At 40.5% G+C, this 16,921-nt stretch overlaps 1 long non-coding RNA gene across 1 annotated transcript in view; it reads left to right on the top strand.

The window, feature by feature from the left end:
• LOC132652313 (uncharacterized) overlaps nucleotides 1-5,689 on the top strand; it is a 46,486-nt gene extending 40,797 nt beyond the window's left edge. Inside the window, exon 3 of the long non-coding RNA XR_009589812.1 lies at nucleotides 5,630-5,689. This is a non-coding gene — a long non-coding RNA (uncharacterized LOC132652313). The remainder of the gene's footprint in view (nucleotides 1-5,629) is intronic.
• Nucleotides 5,690-16,921: the final 11,232 nt, after the last annotated feature.

The raw sequence follows: 16,921 nt of genomic DNA, 5'->3' as shown, positions 1-16,921 counted from the left end.
ATCCTAATCTCCGCTCTTCCTTCTGCCTGCTGAGTGTGAGAATGACACTTGCTACCCTAGATGTGCCGGACCCAAACCGTGTGATAAACAAGGTTGCAGTGGTCTGGATAGAGTGGAGCAGTTCCCCCTGCATGTGAGGCATTTGGGTTTGAAAACATTCTAAACATTCTCGTACCAACCCAGCCTCTCTCCAGCTCCTCCTCAGACTGTAGCCTCTTGCTCTGTGTTCAACTCATTACCACTTTAAAACTTTATTGCTCCTGAGATCCAAGAAAATGGTAGTGCATCTATCTCCCAAACTTGTCCCACACCAGTTCTAACCAGTAGAATTTGCCATGAAAGTGGAAATATCCTACAATGCATTGAATAATACAGTAGCCAGCCATTAGTCAAGTGTGAGTATTGAGCATTTGAAATGAAGTGTCACATTTAATTTTAATTAGTTTACATTTTTATTGAAATACAGCTGAGTGTGACCAATGCTTATTATATTGGATAGCATAGCTTCCAAAAATAGTGTTGTCTGAAAGGCAGCATAGTCTCAATTGGGCAGACCTTATTAATATGTGCTTATCACAGATATAAATTTATTTCCCTGGCATCTAACACAAAATTCCTACTTGTCTAATACACTCTGTATCCACATGTATGAGTCTTACCATGTAAACTAACCCGACCAGTCTTGTAATTCTCAACCATTTTCTTTTACATTTCTTTAAACATATGCTCATACATTCATTAAATGCTGGTATTGACTATAAATCAGGAAATCTCAGTCCTATGTTGAAGCATCTGATGAATTTGTAAAGTAGTCAAAAAATTTAGTTTACCTGAATCAGTGGTTCTCAACCTTCCTAATGCTGCGACCCTGTGGTTCCTCATGTTGTGGTGACCCCACAACCGTAAAATTATTTTGTTGCTACTTCATAACTGTAATTTTTCTACTGTTATGAATAGCATGTAAATATCTGCTATACAGGATACCTGACATGCAACCCGCAAATGGGTAGAATGCACAGGTTGGGACCATTGATCTAAATCATGTTTTTAAACATGATTATAGCTATTATATACTTTCTTCAGTCAGTTTTATTCAGCAGAAACATTTTATCTGTGGGATAGTAGGCTTTATCCTCAAGTAGAATATGCCAACGTTATTAAGGTCTCCTGGTTCTTATTGTCCCCTGTGGGACAGAGAGCATCCCCCAAGCCCGCTCCCATTCTCTCAGAAGAACTTTTCTTATCCTAAAAGCATAGGCTTTGTTTCACAACGTATATTTACCTTCTACATTCCTTTCTTTTAAATGTTTATTACAAATGTTAATCTTCAACAGCTGGGCTTTATTTTTGTGGTGAATGCATTTAATAGATGCTATGAACACTTCCCTTGACCAAAAGACTGTTTTCTTTGAGCCAAGGCCTGACACAATATTTCTTCTCTCAAACACTCCTTTGTATAGCTGTTTGTGTGTTTTCCATTTAAATTTCTTCTGCATTTGGCTCCAGTCCTTTCGATATTCTAAATGAAAACATAATTCTTGGATTCACATATTGATATCTGTATGCAATATTGTTGGGCACAGCACTTCAGCTTCCATGTGTATCTTCTATCTTCCTCCACTTGTGAGGCCTCCCTGCTATCTGAATTCTATTGGGCAAAAAAAAAAAAGTTCTAAAAAAGAAACATTATTTATTGGACTGGCAGATGGCAATTTACTTCATTTTAGTCCTTCATGCTAAGTAGAGTCTCAGTTTATGCTGGTTTCTGTCCTTAGCATCTCTATCTCAAAAACTCTCTGTTGTAACACTGCAGCAAACTCTGATTTGGTCATCCATGGTGAGTGGTGGTTAGCCCATAAAGTCACATATATATTTATTACATACTTCCATTTTGAAAGTAGCATCATCATATGAATAAAAATGCAAAAAAAATAATCACCCATGACGTTAGTGAAATCATACTTTCTTTTCACGGGCATGTTTGCACAGTGTCATAGTAATGATATCCACATATTTCAAGGTCTTTTCTTTAGACTCATCTTTTTTTTAGAAGATTTTTCACACATTCTGACAGAGTTTCCACCACCTTCCTTTCTCGTAACTACGATTCCCCCAGTTGGGAAACAAATCTGAAACTGGGAAGAGCAGAAGTGGTGGTCTGAAGAAGAATGTCCCCCATAGGCGCATGTATCTGAACACTTGATCCCCAGTTGGTGGCACTATTTGGAGTAGTCTAGGAGGTCGAGCACTGCTGAAGGAAGAACTTCACTGAGGGCAGGCTTTGAGGGTTCAAAGCTTTGTGCCATTTTCATTCCTCTCTCTGCTTTGTACTCAAGGCAAAGGACATGAGCTCTGGGGGGTTCTGCTCCAGCTGGCTTGCCTGCTGCTTGCTGCCATGCTTCTCTACTGTGACAGACGCTTATCTCCTGGAAACCATGAGCCTATTCTTATCCCTCTGGAGCCATAAGCACAAATAAGTTTCCTCCTCTAAGTTGCCTTGGTCATGACGTTTTATCACATCAGCAGAAGAGTAACTATGACAGTAGGCCTCTTGAGAAAGACAGGGGCTGTTTCATCCCAGATGGACTTGATTAAGGAGTTAGGCTGTAGAGTCACACACTCACACGAAACTTCCAGAGTCAGTGGCTCCAGGTTCTCCTTTCAAGAATTTAAAAGAGGATTTTCATGGACAATGAGATGGTGGTTTCAGAAAGGAGTTTATAGGGTTTTAGATGAGAGTTTAAGACAAAGTGAGCAAGTGGAGCTCTGGTATGTCAAGAGCTGTGCTATTCTTGTAGATAAACTAAGTGGACTCATAGATAGTCCCCCATGTTGGGGTTACTGAAGCATTTACGAGTTGAGATATGGCCCTCAGACTGCTCAAAGCATACGCTATGCATTCAGCCAACCCATGAGGCGTCCAGAAGCATCTTAGTTTAGGCTACATTTTCCCATGTAACTTTGCAGGCAGCTGTTTCCAGGCAGTATAAAAGAAGAATAATGATAAGAATCCAGAACAGGGCCCAGAACCCATGTCTGGTATTTCTTGCCTCTTCTCAGGACAGAGGTAAGGGCATCTCTGGCTTTTGGCCAGGTCAGAAACTAAAGGTCTCTGTATCTAAACTGTCTAATCTGTTTTCAGCATTGACAATTTGGTTCTGGTAAGACCCTTCTGAAGTGCCGTCTTGTCACTAGAGTAAATGCCTTTAGGGTTACTTATTTAAAAAAAATTATGCATGTTTATGTGTGCAGGTGTCTGCATGCTAGTAAGTGCTCATGTGTTCATGTGTTCACAGAGGCCAGAAAAGGATGTCACATACCCTGGAACTGGAGTTACAGGCAGTTGTGAACAACTGCACTTAGGTGTTAGCATCAAAACTCAGTTATTCTAGAAGAGCAGGTAGTGCTCTTAAAAGTTGGGCTGCCTCTCCAGCCCTAGGCCTATTCATAATGGCACTGGCTCCATTGCATGAGAACTCTGCTTTCCCACAATGCCCCACTCCTCAGTTCCCTGGGTTAAGATTTCAACACCTGAATTGGGTGAGGACATTCAGACTAGAGCACCAAAAAGACACTGTCTCTGTCTTGACAACCAGTTCTTGAAGAACAACCAATATTTAGGGAAATTAAAAACACAAAAAGTGGATGACACCTCCCACTCTTAGAGCCCTGAATGCAACATCTAATTAATGGCCCCGCAAAGGAAAAGTTTGCAAAACCACAGGGCATGACAGAGAAAGGTGATTCAAAAAGAAAATAGCACATGACTAGGAAGCAGATCCATGTACAAGGATTGAAAGGAAGACTGGGCAGGAGATCATGTATAGGAGATGTGGACTTTTCTGTACTTTAACATTCATCAGTAACCATAATTCATTAATAGTCCTTGGTTGGCTGGTGGATGATTAAGTTTATTATATAAGTTTCCTTTCCAACAAAGAGTCAGCTCACTTCAGTACACAGCAGTACATTAGTGACTGGTTCGACAATGTATTTCTAGTATTAGATAATAAAATTTAAGCTATCTTAATAGCCGGGATTTAAAAAGAAGATATATATGTTAGCAACTACTCTTTCAGACCATATGCTATGATTTTAGAAAAATACCTCAAGAGATTTGTGCAGAGAGCTCACACAGAATTCTTTTGAAATCTAAAATTCCCATTGTTGCTCTTTTGGCTGAGGGTATAGAAAACCCTTGACAGCCGGTGAATTTGACAGTGAAAAAGATAATATGGTAAAACACCTCTCACTACATATGAAAGCCGTGTCCTTAAAGAATGGATCCCATGGGAGTTCCTTGGATGTTAAAGTCTGACATGAAAATGGTCCTTACTAGGGTTTCTACTTGGAGAGCAAAGATGTAAGGCATGGTTGGTAGGCCGATGAAGAATGAAGTAGAAGGATGCTGCAGAAAGGAGGTATTGCTTACAAGAGATGGAGAATAGAGTTCATTTGTGGTATTTTTGTCTTATTTGTTTGTTTTTATGTTCTTTTAAAAAATTGTTTATTTTTTATTAATTATAATTTATTCACTTTGTATCCCAGCTGTAACTCCCTCCCTTAGCCCCTCCCAATCCTATCCTCTCTCCCTCTTCTCCTCCCATGCCCCTCCTCCAGTCCACTAATAGTCCACTGACCCTAGCCTATCAGGTCTCATCAGGACTGGCTTCTTTGTCTTCTTCTGTGTTCTGGTAAGGCTGCTCCCCCATCAGAGGGAGGTGATCAAAGAGCCAGCCACTGAGTTCATGTCAGAGCTTTGATTTTCATTTTTGTTTTGTTTTTTTGAGAGGGAGAAAGAACATGAATTTGGGTAAGTAGGGATGTGGGAAAGGTCTGGAAGGAGTTGGGGGGGAGGTAAATGATATTATTAAAAAATTTGTCTGATGATAAGCTAGGGTCAGATGAAAGAGGAGGAGGTCCTCTCCATCAGTGGACTTGGAAAGGGGTAGGGAGAAGATGAGGGAGGGAGGGTGGGAATGGGAAAGAATGAGGGAGTGGGATACAGCTCGAATACAAAGCTAATAAACTGTAACTAATATTAAAAAATAAATAAAAGAAAAAAGAAAAAGTAAAAAAAATCTGAAAAATGTTTACATAAAAAGCATACAAAAAGAAATCAGAGTATATGAAAATTGAATAAGTATTCTTATAAAATATATATCCAAAAAAAAAGCTAGTGAGTGGCTTAAAATATCACCAAGTGTTTTTCTGCCAATACACAGTTATTCTACAGGAAAACAGAAAACGGCTTTGAGAAATTTCTTTTTGCCTAGTATCAAATGTTTTTTGTTTTGCTCCATAAGCCAGGATGGTCATGATTTCCCTTATGCTCTGTGGCTGTTAGATATGTAATAACAGGCACACTCAGTACCTGAGGAGGTCTTGAAGAACTACTCTAGATAGGAAAGACAGCAATCAATGTAATTGCCAGCACCAAAATGTGGTGGGGAATTTAACTTCTATTGATTCCAGAAATCATGTTAACCAGTATTTGGAGGTTGATCATGTGACAATTACAGCTGGTTAATTCGATTCTGTAGCTGTTGCTTGTCTCTCAAGAAATACTCTGCTTCTCTTTCTACTGAGCATGTCATACTTACTCTCATTCTACTCCTTCCTTAACTAGTGACTTGTTTTGGACAAGAAGAGAAGGAAAGTGTGAAGCACCAGGTCCCAGAGAATGCCATGAGATGGACTCACTTTGACCCATACCCATTCGGCAACCACCAGAAAATACAGAGCCATCTGGACTACTGAATAAAAATAAGGTCTTCTGGTAGTCACAGCCAGAGGGAAATGGACAATCACAAATAAGCGTTCATCTGGATGCACTCCATCTGCTGTGTAGACGAGCCAGAAACCTTCAGCTTTTGCCAAAGTAGTCCCGAGAGTTCCCAGGAAACTCTCACTGTCTTTTGCAGCCAATTATTTTTTTTCTCCAAATCACTATTGCCATGATAATGAACAAAGCAGATGCTCTTTCAGTAATATAGCCCAGATTGTCCACACCATCATACCTAAGACAAAATAGCAATACCATATACCAAGGGCAATTGTATATAGACCAAAAGTTATACTGTCACCTTTAATAAAAAAATATTCATTTATATCATTGTGGAAGAATTTAGCACAATTATAGCAGTGCTTTGTAATTTCATGGACCTCATTTATTTTGTTTTAATTCTTTTTATGTTCATTGTCTTTTATTTCCCCACTGAGCTCAACTATGAGGTCATGGTGGCTAGGACAGAGTGATTGACAGAAATGGACCTATGCTCAATAATCTTTATTTTTTTCTTGATCCCCAGTGTGCCCAGTAAACCCACACATCCAGAAGATTCCATCTTCCCTTTAGATCACTTACCTATGAAACGTCTCCTTAGGCTTTCTGCACACAAATAAATGGCCTCAGCATAACGTTTCACTGTGTGTTTCTTGGGATGATCATCAGTCAGGCAGCCCTTGCTAGGTACTCCTCTACAAAATACTATTGAAGAGTTCTGAAGGCTCCATTATTACTATTATTATGTTGTTATTATTAGTAGAATTTGACTAACCAGAATTTTGTGAACCAGAATGGAAGAAGGTACTGAATAAAATAGAACAGAGCCAGAGTGAGTGAGAAGAAGGGAAAAGACTTCCAAGGTAGAGTCAGTATAGAATTTCTTTATAAAGCTACATTCTATTGGGGAATTAGCATCATTAGAAAGAGGAAGAATTATATTCCAGTGGGAGTTAAACACCTGCAGTTGTTGCTAAAATAATAATTTGTTTGTTGTTTTGGTTTGGTTTGATGTTTATTTTTTATTTTTATTTTTTTGGTAAATCATGATTGTGAAAGTGTGTGGCTCTGCTGGATAAGGCTGAAGTCAGTCGTCCTCAGATAACCATTTATTTGTGCTTGGACTATGATGATAGACTCCCTTTACCCAGCAGGATTCTAAAATTCTCCCATGATCTGGGTGACCCCAGGTCTTGTAAGGAGTGTCATATAGTCCTCAGGACACATTACAGGCCAGATACTTCCCTGATAAGGCTACTGCTGTAGCAAGAATCTAGGAATTCTCAGAAACACCCCACTCTGCTAAGGATCCTTATCCATCAGTGACCTTCAATCATACTTGGAGGGCCCCTCCATAGGATAATTAAGCACTGTACTTTCCTTCTTGTGATGGGACCATTAAGTATCCCTGACTCCCTGACCCCATCGAATCAAACACATTCACCCTCGAAATCACTCCCTCTGCCCAGGGTTTATATTGCCCTTGTTTTTATATGAATAGAGGTTCTTGCTTTCTCAAGTCAAGACTGTCTGAGGTCAGTCATTTATCCTCTGCAAGGCCTTGTCTCACTGGGCCTGACCTCCAGCCTGCTGGGCCTGGGCAGCTAGGATGGTATCGGCAAAGACCTTGATACCTTCTGTTCTCTGAAGTTTTCGTTGTTCCTGTTTCCATATGTAACATCCAGTGACACAGTTCCATGTTCAACCCCTTTTCAACCCTATTCTAAAGCCAGAAGCTGGAGGGAAGGATAGGAAACAGTTTTATCTTCCATGTTTAATAGAATGGTGTTTAATAACATGGAATACAAATAGAAATTTAACATAATTTAAATCAGTTGTCATATTACCAACAAGTCTTATCTATTACAAGAACTAAGTAGATCAGATCAAAACTGAGTTCTATTAAATTATATTCTGTTAAATATCCTATCTCTTATGCTATTCAAACAAGAATTAGAATCAAGTGATTCCATTAAAAACAAAACAAAACAAAAATCTAAAATTGGGAGTTCCCAAGATTATGACTTCAGAACCATGATGATACCAGCAAAGACCTGGATACCTTCTGTTTTTTTTTTTTTGTTGTTGTTGTTGTTTTTTGTTTGTTTGTTTGTTTTATCTTCCATGTTTCTGTATAACTCAAAAAGGAAGATGTTTCTGGGAGTCTTAATGCTCCATTACCCAAGGTGTGATCTCGAAGAGCTGAGAATCCACTATCACCCGTAAACTTATAAAATGCAATGTTCCAGGCCTGACCCCAGTTGGCTACTCATATTTTACATCTTAAAAAGTTCCCATGTTCTTCCTAAACTTTGGAAGGCCCACTATATTTATGTTTTCCTGTGTACTTAAGTTCGACCCTGGAGGCAGGCCTATCCCGGGGTAGAAAGGAAAATGGGAAAGTAATCTTTCTTGGCCTCTTCAGTGGAAACCAGAAAGAGCACACAAGATGGAGTGGATGTTGGGTAAGTTGTTTCCAGAGTCTGACGTGGTATTTTTCCATGGGCAGAGCGGTATCACACACCTCAGTCCCTGTACTTGAATCCGGCTGTGACTGTGGCTGTCATGCCGCCTGGAGAATGGAGCCCGGCCTTAGGAGCAATGTTTTCAAGAGATGTTTGAGACTTTCCCCTTGTGGTTTTGGAAAAGTTCCTCATTTTTATAGTGTTGAGGTTTAAGAGAGCTGTCTGACCCAGGGGAACTCAAAAGAAAAACATGGAGGCTGGCAAGAATTGGAGAGAAGGTGAAGATTGTAAAATAACAGGTTTCTTTTCAGTTCCGGTTGGTCTGATATTTTTTTTCTCCACTGGAATGGCTAATAAAATTATTCTCATGTGCATGTTTCCCTTTTGCTAGGTATTAGTTCTGAGTATTTATGGTAAGAGTTTACTAAGACATTTGTTTTAAAATATGAAATAACGGTCGCAGAGGAGTTTAGACTAACTTCTAAAATGAGAATTGCACTGTTTCACGGTTCAGCCATTAATAAACTAAGTCTTGAGGGTTTCATAAAGTAAAATTGTGACAAGTTTTCCAATCATATAAAGTAATAAAACACAATGGTAAATGGGATGAAAAATAATGAAGTAAGGGGGAAAACGCTTACTATCTAATCTTGGGCCCATGAGACTTTAAGCCGCAATTTAAGTCCATTTAGTTGACCTGATGACTTGTAATTACATCGGCACATTTGCTTAGTATACTCCTAGGACAAGATCAGTTCTACTGGCTAGTCAAGGGCATTTTGAAAATCAAAATGGGCTCCATTTTCTTTCATCTCTGGGAAATATGCGTTCTCAATAAATCTACCTCACTGTAGCCTTACCAATGTGAGGGGAAACCAATTGTTGCCTTACTGACCGGACGGAGGTCAGATGGCACTATCCTATACGCAGGGGGAGAAATCAGAAGAGCTTTCAGTATTGAAACATGTTTGACTTCAGAAATGCTGCTGGCATATACAACATGGGCTCCCAAGCTGCACGTGTAGATGGAGCGACTGCAGGAGAGCCACACACCAGGGGACAAGACACTTCTTGCACTGCCAGGCATGTTTTGGGTGCACACAGTTCTCATGGAATTGGCTGGGAGGCCCCTGCTGAGATCTTCTGGCAGAAGGTGGTGCACACTAAAACAACTGTGACTTTCAATAAAAACTCGTGCCATGGGTGCCAAAGCAAACTTGTGAAAATTGCCCACTTTCAGGCAACCCAGACAAAACCTTAGGAGGGCTAGAGTCACTATTTAAAGGCCTCTTTAAAAGCCAAGAGAAATGTATCCCTGGTTTATTTGAATACTGGTTCTTGTAAATGGCAAAGCCACAATGAGCCAATTTGCGATTCATACCTGGTCAGTGGAAACAATGAGAGTCCTTGGCTCCTTTCTCTTAGATGTTACCTGGAGATTTCATAGATTTGGAAAAATTTGATCTTAAATGTAAGGGTCTGGTCATTTATTAGTGATTTGGAAGGAGTCCCATTTGTATATTTTAGATAGCGTTCATTAGACTAAAGAAAAATAATATTTACAGAAAAGCAGGAAGCACATTTGATTAAGAGACTATAAACCTTAACTCAATATAGTCCCCCCCCCCCTTTTTTTTTCTTTTTGGTGTTTGTATTCTCATTGTGTCCATTCAGTCTAGTGCTAAATCAGAATGTCACCACTCAATCCTGGCACAGGTACGTGGTAATGAGGATGAAAGGTACATGGAACAATTTGTGTCTTTCTGAGTCACTGAATGTTCCTTCAACAGCACAAATGTGTCATGTGTTTTGTCATGTCTGGTCTTGAGCAATAGAAGCTGTGGCATTCACAAGTGGGGGAAGGGAAAAGGGGATAGGCAAGGAACCGTCCTTCAGGATATGGGACAATAATTATGCATAGGTATTGACCCATAGCTTCATACATTTTTTTGGAATGCTACATAAAAACTGGCTATTGAAATTAAGCAGGAGCTAGTGAATAAAAGAGAAATAAAGTTTTCATTTTAAGGTTTGCAAAATGAATGTGTGTATGCCTGGTTGGATGGCTGAGTATGTAGACATAGATAGATAATCCACTCCAGAATAAATAATGACAAGACAGAGAGCAAAAACCACATTTTTGCTGGTTCTGTTTTCAACTGGGTGGATAACTATATCCCTCTAGATTTTAGTTGTCTTTTTCCTAAAATAAGGTGAAGAAAACGCAAAACATCTAGTATTTCTTAAATAGTATCCCTGTAATTATAGAAATACATCTTTAAATGAAATTAGATGTTGGAGAGAGACAATAAACCAATGATAACAACGCGAAACATTAGCCGTACTTTCCTAGCCAAACAGGTAAAAATTTCACATTGAAAGAAGAGAGGAAGAGAGGTCTGGTGAGGTAGAAGCTGTAGAAGATGGGAGAGATGGGTTATTCGAGGCCTGGAGGGTATAGTAAATGAGGAATATGCTAGGACAGAGTCCAGCAGAGATGAGGCTCACCTGAATGGGATCTAAACTATTTAAGAGGCCCTGCCATGCTTTGCTTTAAATTGGATGCTAACTGGCTTTGGTGTGGTTACCCAGCTGACCGTATCATCCCTCTTTCCTGAAATTTGGGCTCTGGTCTCTCATCTCGAAGTCTAATAATCCCATTACTGCCACCATGAGACTAAGTGGCTTCTGTTTTTTTGTTCTATAACTGACCAGTGTGCTGCAAAAGTGATTTTATTCTCAATCACACTCTTTGTCCCTCACAGCTCAATGCCTGTCGCTCAGATGCTTGAAGCAGATGATGCTAAAGAGAACGTGGGCCAGGAAATAAGCCTGCAGGACCTCTATTCATATGTCAAAGCGTCCTCATGAGGGAGGTAGAAATAAGTGAGCTGTGCAGACTCTCTGTGCCTGCTGTGTCGTATGTAATGGAAGCCCTCAGTGTCTCGGTCTGTGTTTGGAAAGAGCCTGTTGGCTCACCATATTTTAGAAACGAATCATTTTTGCTTACAACCCACCTCACGGACAGTCCAGAGCACAAAAGCTCAATATTGGCCCTATTGCCATTTTAGACCAGATAAGTCTTTTTGTTCAGGACTGGAGTGGACTTTTTAAGATGTTTGGCAGGGCTTCAGGTCTCTCGCCATGAGCAACACTCCCTGTGTTAAATGCAACAATACAAAATATCTCTAGGTCTAGACACTGCCAAGTGTCCCCAGAGGTAGAGGACTCACCACCGCTTGAATATAACTGATGAAGAATGATTTTCCTATAAAGTTTTATTTTGGCTTTGGTGCTTGTTTGGACAACATTGGCTTTTCCTGTCATCCTCATCCCTGTAAGTCATATGATGCCCATCTGGCTGCATTAAACAGCTGGCTAGAGCCAGGGGCACACAGTACAGGTCTCCACACGAGTTGACTTAAGGTGTCAGAGTCCAACGTGGCATCTATATGGCAACCAAGGTTATTCTTGCTAATACAGACCTTCTCTTTCCTAAAACTTTCCTATGTGAACATCAAAACCTACTTGCCATCTTATCACAAACATTTGAGAAACCATGAAATGGAGAGAGAGAAAAACAAAGAGAGAGAACCCACTGGCAAATGGAGAGTCTAGTCACACACTGCCTGGCCTACAGCCTATTAACCTGCTGCATCTTTCTCCTCTACTGTCTTAAATGATGACATCAGGATCAATGACGGCAAGCTAGGGTTTGGCTATCTTCTCAAACAGATCACGTTTATCAAGTCTTGAGTTGAATCTGAGCGATTCTGACTCACCCCAGCCCCGTGCACTGGAATGGAAGAGAATACTTTTTAGTGGATAAATGTGTGACCATATGAAGGGTCTTAAACTTCCTGTGGAGCAGGAATGAGGAAAACTCATGAGTGGAGTGTAAGAAAAGAATAGAAAATATATGATGGAAGAGAGAGAGAGAAAAAATGAGGGCAATAGAAGAGGAATGGGACACAGTAGCTTAGACCCATCTTTTTTTAGAAGGCAGTGGGAGCGTGTAGTCATTGCAAGGTTTTTTGTTTGTTTGTTTTTTGTTTATATTAAAAAGTTTAATAAGAAATACACCACAGCAAATGTCTCTGAAATCCCAAATACAGTATAATGTTATGTAAGCATTAAAAAAGCTATAAACAGCCTAAAGCCATTAACGCGTTGAACGATAATGAGTGAACAGAATCATTTAAAAGTCAGTGCTTAGGCACACTAGCCACACCTCTGAAAGCAGAGATGGAGTCCCAGAGCACATACAAATTTTGTTTTTTCAAGAGGAGACACCTAAATCTGGTAGAGAAGAGGCAGCTACAGAATAGGGAAAAATTAAAATGCTACAGAGGAGGGGGGAAATGTAGGAAAAAATGCCATAGAGATGAATCATCCTTTTCTCTGAGAATGATGGGAAAATGAAAACAAGATGGTATTTTCTAATAAGTCATTTCTTCAATTAAAAATCTGGGCACAGGGGTCTTTCCTGAAACTCATACTCCAACCAAGGACCATGCATGGAGATAACCCAGAATCCCTGCACAGATGTAGCCCATGGCAGTTCAGTGTCCAAGTGGGTACCCTAGTAAGGGGAACAGGGACTGTCTCTTACATGAACTGATTGGCCTGCTCTTTGATTACTTCCCCCTGAAGGGGGAGCAGTGTTACCAGGACACAGAGGAAGACAATGCAGCCACTCCTGATGAGACCTGATAGGCTAGGGTCAGAAGGAAGGAGAGAAAGACCCCCCCTATCAGAGGACTTGGGGAGGGGCATGAGTGGAGAAAAGGGAGGAAGGGTAGGATTGGGAGGGGAGGAGGGAGGGAGCTACAGGGGGGGATACAAAATGAATAAAGTGTAATTAATAAAAATTAAAATAAAAAAGAAACTGAATCTCAGATTGAGTTATCTCAAGTGATTGTTCATAGTCGGTCACAGATTGAACCCTGTTCTACCTGTTCCCCTTCTCACTACTTCACTTAGCTAGAAAAGGGGAAAAAAAACCTGAAATGTCCATAATACACAACTAAAAAGTCAAGTCAAGATATTACATTGTCATCAGCTATGAACACTAATTTAAATCAGCTTTGAAATCTTTGGGTAATAAACTTATTAATAAGTATATATCGAACCTGCATTGTTTGTATGCCGTAAGCCATAATGCTTCAGACATGGCAGATGTATGGACAGCGGCAAGTTATTTGTAAAAGTCCATATTGTATCAACAGGAAACTTTAAGTACTGACCTAGCCTTAACATTTTATACCTTCTGTCATCTTCAACTGGTCATTATTAACTTTAAAAATGGTACTAGAAAGTGTGCACTTGGCCAAGGAAGAAATATAAGAATCCATTTTGTACAAGTGTTGTGTTTGGTTGTGATTTAAGGGACTTAAATCTTAGCTCTTGGAAAAGAGCTGGGGGAGCTAAGCAGATAACTGCCAGGATGAAAGGAAAGTGGGACTGTTCAGACTCAAAGCAAACACTGAAAACCTAGAATAGCTGTTCCTTGAAACAGTAGGTTGTATAGCATGATGTATACAAAGCACATCATTAGCACCAAACACAAAGTATAATTCTGAAGAAACGTCCCCCTGCCAATAGAAAGAAAGAGTCAATCCTTCCATATAAGGCGAGAGGAAAGCATAAGTGGGCAGAATGTGTTGGTTGGGGAAGGGAAGACAGGGTAAGGAGATTAGCCAAAACTAAGGATATATTTTAAAATGTCACATGAAACCTACTGTTATGTAAGTGAATTAAAAATATATTAAAGATAAAGTTCAGAGAGTACATAAGCAGATATGAGGTATATCTGTAATACTAAAATATGAGTAGGAGAATTCTTGACTGGGGTGGGAGCGGTCTCAATGGTGAGGCTGCAAGGCTCCAGAGCAAGGACTCCCAGCAGCGGGAGGCTGCTAGATAAGACCAGATCAATGCTTTGCTTTTCTGTGTTGGTGGGTTTGTTTTCTAAAAGTTTATATTTGAAGTGGATCTTTTCCCCTTTCTAATCTATCATAAGACATTTACTGGCGATGCTTTAAATTTACATATTTCAAATTCCATATAGTTTTTAAAACTCCACGCAAAGGCTATTTTGTGACAAAAAAAAAAGTGTTTCCGTCTTTTATTCCTTTCCTTTTGAAACTTTTTTTTTGTCTTTTTCGGTCAGACTTTTTGAATGGCAATCTGACAACAAGATCTTCTAAAAGACAGAGTGCAAGTTATATCATTGGATGGAAGAAAAAGCACGGCACTGGAGAGTTCCTTTGGATTAACCTTGTGGTCAGCGAAGTCTCTTAATGCCATGGAGCCCCAGTGTCTGTTAGCCAGACCTTGTGAGTTGTTATAGAATTTGAAATAGTTGATGGAAGGTGGCTGGCACTCACTGTTTATGAGTAAGATAATAAAAATGAAGCCAATGATAGGTTAAAACTTGAGAACTGCCATGAGTTGGAGCCAGCCTAGGCTACAAACTGAATTCATGGTGGGCCTGGGCTGCATAGCAAAGCCATAGCTCATAAGAAAAGAAAGGAGGAGGAGGCTGTGGGGGAGGAAGGGGAAATGAAGAGAAAGAGCTAGAAAAGGAGGAGGAAGAGAAGGGAGGAGGGGTGGACAGGAAGAACATAAAGGAGAGGCCTAGAACAAGGCACCCAGCAGAACTTGCTTCAACAGACCTCAGAAACATCCTATTTACATCTCGCTGCAACCGCAGCCTCGGGGAAGATCCTTGCATACAGAAGAAATCTCCTGCCACATTTAAATAAATGTCAAAGAATTATCAGTAGCTTTGTGGGTAAAACCCAGGCTTTCATCAGTGAGGAAACATGCAGATTGTCAAAAATACCAGCAAGGAAAAGAAAGCTTCTCTCCTGCTCCATAAAAATCATTGTGATTTATTCTTTTAATGAAAAAGGCTTGGGAAGGCACGGCAGCTGTGGTTTATGAGGGGGAAATGAGCCAGAATTCCTTGCGGCAGGGTCGGTGCCACAAGGGGTCAGATCCGGATTACGGGTGGAGGCTCGCATCACCCACATCGACATAGTGGTGACTAGCTGGGCTTTTTGGTGACACTGTGTCAAGCAAAGGCAGGGCAGCCCAGCTTTCCTCATTGCTGCTGAGCAGCCCTTGGGAGGAATGTCCAGGGCTGGGGCGGGAGCGGCAGGTTTGTGTTGAAGTTCTAGCTGGTTGCCCACTCAGCACGTGTGAGCGGTTTAGCCGTCGCTGTAAATCACAGCCTCGGCCCCTCAGCGTTATAAATAGGGATGCGTAAATATTTTGGATTCATCAGCTTTCAAGCATTCTTCAGATGTCTTGGGTTCACCCAAACAGAACACAGCGTGCAAGCACATTCTCCCTCGCTTTTTTGTTTTTGAGAACTGTCTGTGATTTATGTGAAATAGAATCCATATGTTTCTGCCTCGTTTACACTTAAATAATCAAAAGGTTGAGTGTTGTAAGAGCTGTTTGCTGTCCAAGCTGTCTCTGAGCTCGCTAACCCTCCCCCATTCCCAGAAACTCAAGCAGTTTGGTCCCTTTAAAAAAGCCAGAGGGAAAGAGGGGGGCAGGGCGAGTAACCCAGAAAGGCCTGGTTTGCCAAGGCGAAATAATCTTAAGTACCACAAAGCTCAATTTAGGCAGAAACGGCAAGGACAGGAATTTCTAACGAGCCCATAATTTGGATAAAAACAAAGGCTCCTCTCCAACCATGTTCAAAAGCAGCTTCAGAAAGACACACACACACACACACACACACACACACACACAAACATACAGATACGCACACTTACAGTCACACCCACTGACACATTCACACACACACACACATTCTCTCTTGCACATACTACACACACACACACACACACACACACACACAACTTGATAATCACACTCTGTAGACTGGGAAACAGTAGGACTACAACTTAAGCACCAGCTCACGCTGCTCCAGACTGCTCTTCCTGGTTCTCTGCGAGTAGTCTATGCAGCCTGGACACAGGATCTGTCTGTCCTGTATGAGCTTGGAAATGCAAGCTCTGCGGTGTATCTTGATGCACTAACCTCCCATTGCCTGTCAGTCTGTCTTCCGGGCCAAACAGCCATGGGACTGAGCATCTGTGCACATTTGGAATTTGGAAAGGTGTGTGCTTACTTGTGTGCTTACTTATCACGCAATTTCCTCAGAGATAGCCCTGAGCTCCTAATAGCCAGCATATACACTTTGTGTAATATGAAACTAAGTTAACCACACACCTGTGAACCAGCCAAAAGCTGATGTGTAAGGCACATTTTTTTTTTTTTTGTCTCAACATTGAGTTACTGACATCTTAGCTGCTCTTATGTCCTTTAGGCCTAATTGTTTAAGTAATTAGAAGAAAAGTATCAAAATTAGAAATACTATAGTGATAGCATAATCTTTAAATATCTGTGAAGGATACTGTCACTCTATTTTTTTTTTGGTTATGATGGTATAACCATTATAACCAAAAATAGGGATAATAAGTTTTCATTAATTCTTTTTAATTTTTTAATTTTTTCTTTTAATATATTTTTTTTTCTTACAGTTTATTCACTCTGTATCTCAGGTGTAACCCTACCCTTATTCTGTCCTCCCTCCCTCCCTCATCTTCTCCCATGCCCCTCCCCCAGTCCACTGATAGGGGAAGATCTCTAT

The sequence above is a fragment of the Meriones unguiculatus genome, chromosome 2 (genome assembly GCF_030254825.1).
Source record: "Meriones unguiculatus strain TT.TT164.6M chromosome 2, Bangor_MerUng_6.1, whole genome shotgun sequence".
In the NCBI taxonomy this organism is placed as follows: domain Eukaryota; kingdom Metazoa; phylum Chordata; class Mammalia; order Rodentia; family Muridae; genus Meriones; species Meriones unguiculatus.
Note: the sequence above shows the minus strand (reverse complement) of the source record. Positions and strands in the feature narration are given on the sequence as shown.